This window comes from Cryptomeria japonica, chromosome 7 (genome assembly GCF_030272615.1).
Source record: "Cryptomeria japonica chromosome 7, Sugi_1.0, whole genome shotgun sequence".
In the NCBI taxonomy this organism is placed as follows: domain Eukaryota; kingdom Viridiplantae; phylum Streptophyta; class Pinopsida; order Cupressales; family Cupressaceae; genus Cryptomeria; species Cryptomeria japonica.
In genome coordinates, this window is record NC_081411.1 from 81,614,907 (window position 1) to 81,622,242 (window position 7,336).

The following is a 7,336-nucleotide window of genomic DNA, read 5'->3' on the forward strand; positions in this document are numbered from 1 at the left end:
GGAAAAACTACGGTGGGAAACCTTACCCACAATCAAATGATACTACTGTAGATAGTAAGTGTACATAAATGGGGTCTGCACATGCAGAAAGGCCAACAGCCTAGAGCTCACTGTTCAATCAAAAAATGGGAGTCACACTAACTACAGTTGGATGGTTAAATCCAATAAGAATGTACTGCACAAAATAGCATCTTCATATGCTGGATTCAGTACTGGTGTAATGCTGACATGCTTCTACAAAAACCTAGCTTCACCTTCAAATGATATCTTCATGTATACCTCTGCTTAATCTCACATATACCTTCTCACAATTCTTCTTTGCATTCCACATTTGATCTTACAAATAAGATCTTACATTTATACCATAACCTAAGACCAATTTTAGTAGGTTGGCTCTACAAGATATTACAATAAAAATATTTTTACAAACAATATAATATCCGATGCAATAACCAATTAAACATGTCGGCTTAATGCATTTACAACAATAATAAATCATCTCCATAGCGTGCCATGCTGATATGGAAAAGATAAACCTGTCGGTGTAACCCTATGTAACCCTGGACCTATTTTCCGGTAGAAGCAAATATGCAAATATGAATATACCAATGATTATTTCTTCAAAACAAAGTGTCCACACGATGTCTTCAACATTACCAAGTGTCTTCCATATCATTCCTAGTGTCGGTGATCATTATATCCTACTGGTGAACCATATACCAGTAACTGTGCAATAGTTACTTGCTTACCGGTGAATGCTATTGGATCTCCAAAGTGCTAGTGTTTTAGTAGGTGTTGACATCAATGACAAAACCATACCAAAATACCAACAGTTCCAACTGGTTTGGAATCATCGAATCCAAAATGTTTAAACAATTCCTTCACATACTAAGTTTGAGATATAAAGATACCTTTTCCTATCTGTGCAATCTCCAAACCTAAGAAAAAATTCATCTCACCAATTATAGACATGTCAAATTATTTTTGCATATCACTAGCAAACTTCATACTCATATCGTCATCACCACCAAAAATAATGTCATCAACAATCAAAATGTTATTATTTTCAATCTTAAAATATAGATTACTATCAACAACACCTCTGATAAATCCCAATTTTAGCAAGTATTTTTCTAACCTAGCATACTAGGCTCTAGGGGCTTGTTTCAATCCATAAAGTTCCTTTTTCAACTTACATACCATATCTCCATCATCTGATAATTAAAATCCACCAGGCTGTTCAATGTAAACTTCTTCTTCTAGATCACCATTTAAAAATGCAGATTTGACATCCATCTCATATACCTTAAAATATTTATAAGCATCATAAGCAAGCAACAATCTAATAACTTGAATTCTAGCAACTGGAGCAAAAAATTTTTCATAATCAATCCCTTCTAGTTGTGAATATCCTTTGCAAACCATTCTGGCTTTATTTATGACTACTTCACAGGCTTCATTCACTATGTTCCTAAAAACTTATTTAGTACCAATAACATTTTTATCTTTAGGTCTAGGCACAAGTTCACAAGTGTTGTTCTTTTCAATCTAATCTAACTCTTCTTCCACGGATCTAATCTAGCTATCATCTTTACATGATTCAAAAACATCTTTAGGTTCAACTTTATAAATCAAACATATTTCTTCTACAACCAACCTTCTTCTAATCATTACACCTTTATTCTTATCACCAATAATCTGATTCTTAGAATGATTCAATCTTACATACTTTAGATTCTTCTAATTGTTCTGATCTTTAGGTTTCTGCACATCAACACTAGCAGCAACAACATTTGGATTCACATTCTCTACTAGATCATTCTACTTAGGCTCTTCAAGCTAAATAGGAGCTAACACAACATGCTGACCTTCATCATAAGCTCTGATCTCCTTCCCAAGTTTTTAATCCACCTTCACACTTGCACTTTCAACTAGCTTTCTCAGTCTCTTGTTATAGAACCAGTAGGCTTTTCTATTTGTAGAGTATCCAAAAAAGATACCTTCATCACTTCTAGCATCAAAATTTCCAATATCCTTATCTCTCTTGATATAGAATTTTCTACCAAAAAATTTGAAATATTTCATAGTAGGAACATGACCAAACCAAAGCTCACAAGGAGTCTTACCGGTATCAACTTTGATATGAACTCTATTGAATGTATAAACTGCAGTGCTAATAGCTTCTCTCCAATAGACCTTCAGAACATTTCCTTAAATCAACATGGTTCTTGTTGTTGGCTTGATGATGATTGTAATGAATGACTTCATATGTTGTCATTGATGGAACATGTACACACACACATATGTTCACATTGACTATCGGTATTACTTCTAAAGATTACTTGTATTGCAACCAATATTAGAAGTTTTGCTTATGATGGTGTCAAACTAGTACATGGAGACAATCGTTATATACTTGAGATAAATTGATATCAACTTGAAGATCCAATAAAGATTATCAAAGAAGCAATGGAGGACAATCAATTTATAAGTTGACAAAGGTTAACTCCAATTGGTAACAGTGTTCCAACAGGTATTCATTGATTGTGTGATGAGTTATCATCAGTCATGATGAGTTATTCTAACCGACAAATTTTGGCAGTAATTTGTGATGAGTTATGTTTGATTGTCCAGATACACTATCCCTAGGAAATTGTTATATGATTTCCAAAGTTGACATTAAATCTAAATGTCTATATAATATGATTATGATGAACTATTTTAGATATATGATATCAGATGATTTGAGGTGAAGATATATCATAAGCTCTGATCTCCTTCCCAAATTTTTCATCCACCTTCACACTTGCACTTTCAACTAGCTTTCTTAGTCTCTTGTTATAGAACCGGTAGGCTTTTCTATTTGTAGAGTATCTAAAAAAGATACCTTCATCACTTCTAGAATCAAACTTTCTAATATCCTTATCTCTCTTGATATATAATTTGCTGCCAAAAAATTTGAAATATTTCGCAGTTGGAACATGACCAAACCAAAGCTCATAACGAGTCCTACCGGTATCAACTTTGATATGAACTCTATTGAATGTATAGACTGCAGTGCTAATAGCTTCTCTCCAATAGACCTTCAAAAAATTTCCTTAAATCAACATGGTTCTTGTTGTTGGATTGATGATGATTGTAATGAATGACTTCATATGTTCTCATTGATGGAACATGTACACACACACATATGTTCACATTGACTATTGGTATTACTTCTAAAGATTACTTGTATTGCAACCGGTATTAGAAATTTTGCTTATGATGGTGTCAAACCAGTACATGGAGACAATCGGTATATACTTGAGATAACTTGATATCAACTTGAAGATCCAATAAAGATTATCAAAGAAGCAATGGAGGACAATCAGTTTATAAGTTGATAGAGGTTAACTCCAATTGGTAATGGTGTTCCAATAGGTATTCATTGATTGTGTGATGAGTTATCATCGGTCATGATGAGTTATTCTAACCGACAAATTTTGGCTGTAATTTGTGATGAGTTATGTTTGATTGTCTAGATACACTGTCCCTAGGAAATTGTTATATGATTTCCAAAGCTGACATTAAATCTAAATGTCTATATAATGACATTATGATGAACTATTTCAGATATATTATATGAGATGATTTCAGGTGAAGATAGAAGTGTTAAGTTTCAAAATATGTTGGTAATGCAGTTTTGATTGTGCAGAAGAGGATCTACTCAAAGAAGTTGTGCTACTTCTAGATCACACCACCTGTTGTTTTCTAATCACTACAACAGCCAAATCCCCTAACCGGGTGACCTCTAACAAGCTTCATTGTACAAATCCTCTAACTAGGTGATCCATTAGTTTAGATTCAGAAATCCTCTACCGAGGTTACTCCTAACAAGGTACTACCTTTAATAGGGTATAGCTCCTAATAGAGCTTTGGGATCTTTAACAGGATTCACTCCTATCAAAGCACTTTTGTAGACCTTAATCAGTTAATTACCTATTACTATAGATAGTTAACTTGTGAGTCCCATTTCACCATGGTTTTTCCCATTTGGATTTTCCACATATAAACACTTGTGTTATGGTGGATGTTTTGCTTATTGTGGATACTTTAATATCATTTTGGATTGCATGCATAGTGTTGAGTAAACTTGTTAAGTATATCTATCAGTCAATGTTTAAAGTAGTATTGTTTTTGGTATCAATGATTCACGCCCCCCCCCTCTTAGTGCTTTATAATTCTATCAATTGGTATCATAGCCTAACTTCTTTAAGGCTTAATCACTTGGAAGGAAACCCTAAATCCACCATGAGGGATATGAGGTACTTTGAGATGGCTATAGTGCTTGAAGCTACTAAGGATGAGCTTGTACCCCTAAGGGTCACATTCAAATCTTCACAAGTCAAAAGGAGAGAGCTAACTGATCAACTATTGGAAATATCTGATAATAGTTCTTCAAATGAAGCTAGCATAGATGCATTAGCTTAAGAAGTTGAAAAATTGAATGTTGAGATGCTAAATCTAAGAAGAGATTTAGAAGCCCTAACCATCTGCATGAGTCAAGAGCTGGAAGCTAGGAGGGCAGCTGAAGATCTTGTCAAAGAAAGAGATCATGATATTGCTAAGATCAAATAAGAGAATGCAACTTTGTATGAGCATTGGCATGCTGAAAAAGAAGAAAAAGAGGCTTTGCAGCTAGATATTGAAATGGCATCATCTTTGAGAGAGATTATTTCAAAACACAATGAAGATCTTAGCACAAAACTCATCGAGGCTAATGGAAAGCTGGAAAAGTTCAATAAAATTTCTACCATGCTGGATGAGAAGATTCAATTACAAAGGATGAAAGGTGATACATCTGGACTAGGCTTTAACACATCTGAGAAAGGAGAGTCTTCTAGTACAAAGAGAAACATTCATAAGGACAAATCAACTCCTAAGGCTAACAAGCCTATTGGTAAGAAATTTTTTAAACATGTTTTCTTTGCATATCATAAACCGGACATACTACAAATATGTGTAGAAACAAACCCAATCGAAATACAATCTATAATGCAAATACTAGGTATGTATCTAAGAGATTTGAAGGTCATTGTTTCACATGCAAGATGTATGGATATAGATCAGTTGAATGCAGATATGGAGAAAATAATCTAGTTTCTCACATGAATCCAAGGCCTAATGGTAACTAGATGAGAACCTATGATAATCAGGGTAACATTATCTAGCACAGACCCTATGTCAACCGATTTAGTCCATTTGAGATGGAAAAGGTAACTAATGTCATGTGGCTATGAATTACAGAAGGAGAACTGGAAGAGGCAATACAGAACCTTGGAGATCATTTGGAATAGCTTGCTATCATTGTCATAAATCGGGACACATGGCGAAGTTCTGTAGATCTAGAAAGAACAAACTGGTTAATCATTCTAAAGATCAAAAAGGAAAGAAAAAGGTAAATGTTGAGGAAACTAGAGAAGAGATGAATCAAATATGGAAAAAGAAGAGTGATGATATACATGCAAAAGAACCTAATCCTTCACCCAGTATGGAGAATCCTGCACCGGTGAACTAAGCCTTTCAATAGGGCTAAGGGGAGCATAGTGGTAAATCTAGTTTTGGACCCCTTGAAAGATGAGTGGTAAGAAAGTTTGAATTTTGAGTTGTTATGTGTGAAATCTTGATATCTTTTGTCAATAGGTTTTCCAAAATTTTATCAACCGAATTTACACTTGTTAAAATTGTATGCATCATAAAGCGGTGTATTAGGGTTTTGTAACCCTAATGGTTGAGCATTTAATGCAGTAGGTAAAAAGGATAAAAACAAGTTTTACTATGTTATTTTTACCCTAAATGCATTTGAAAGAGAATTCTTGAGCACTTGCAGAGTGAAGAGAAAATTGCTAGCAGGTTTTTAGTCAAATTTGTGTCGTGATTTGCGTGATTGAAGTTGATTCAAAGATTAATGAAGGTTGAACTAGTGTGCATTTGAGTAATCAATGAGTAACCGAGGCAGTGCTTGAAAATTAAGGTATTTCTTTGTAAATCCTGCTTCGAATCTAGTTTATCTAAATGGCTTCATCATCTAAGCAAGTAGAGAGGTTAATGATCACATCAGAACCTATGGAGGTTGTGGAGTCGGAATGAATTGTGTCTTATCTCAAGTTCCTGATAGTGTCATTGTAAAAGGTGATTTGTATAGCTACATTGATTGTAAAATTGAAAATTTAGGATCATTTTCAATTTATTCTCAATTGAAATCCCTTTGCGATAAGAGTGGAAAGATTCAACCCAAGTATATTAGGGTTTGTCAGAAAGGTTTTCATAATGCAGCTTATTTTATTGAGGATTTTGAAGGGGAACATATCTGAATCATTTTGAGTCCTGTTCATGGTGAAAATATGTACTTGGAAGGACACACACTATAACCAAGGAAGCTATCCAAGTTGTGACTAGTTTTTGGTCAACTGGTGAAGTTCCTAAGCTAAGGAAAATTTATAAAGAAACTGTAACCACTTTAACCTCATCTACCTCTGATGGGCGTGCATTTTCTGTTAATAATATTAAGGACCCAGCAGTTAAACTAGCTACTATGGTTATAGGCTATCGGATATTCTATTCCAGTAGAATGAACAGTGTACCATCTGCAGTAGTGCATACTGCCTATAAAATGATTGTTGAGAATGTAGATTATGACCTTTGCAAAGCCATACAAAGTCAATTGATGTTGAATCTATAGTCAATCAAGAAGGACAACAGTCAGAAGTTCAAATTTGGTCAGTTATTGATTGATTTATTCTTTTATTTTCAGAATTTCCTACCGGGAATTGGTGATCTTGAATGGTCTAAAGACCTACCGGTAACTGCTCAGATAAAGAACAACATTAAGGTTGTTAAGAACACTTTCTCTACTACAATAAACAAGTATTTCAATGAATTTCAGAAGAAAATGAGTATGAGGGTAAGGCTACCTGAGGAGGAGGTGAAAAAATTTGCTAAGGACATTATTTTCATAGTCACCACTAATTTCTGTCTGATGGAATCTATTGATTCAAGAGAAGATGAAATGGAAGACATGAGCTATGAAATCAATTATGACTTGTTGATTTGTCATGCACATAACCTATTGGCATCTCTAGTGGACAACAAGAAGAAAAGACTGGATATTGTTGAGAAGCAAACTGCAAAAGCTGAAACCAGTAGTGGTAAAGGAAAGAAGAAGAAGGCTGAGAAAGTGCCTGCGGTGTCAAAAACTACTAGAGTGACACAAAGTGTCCAAACTAAAAAGGAACCGGTACCTAAGGTATACATTAAGAAGCAAACTGCAACAAAGAAAAGAGGTCCACAACTGATT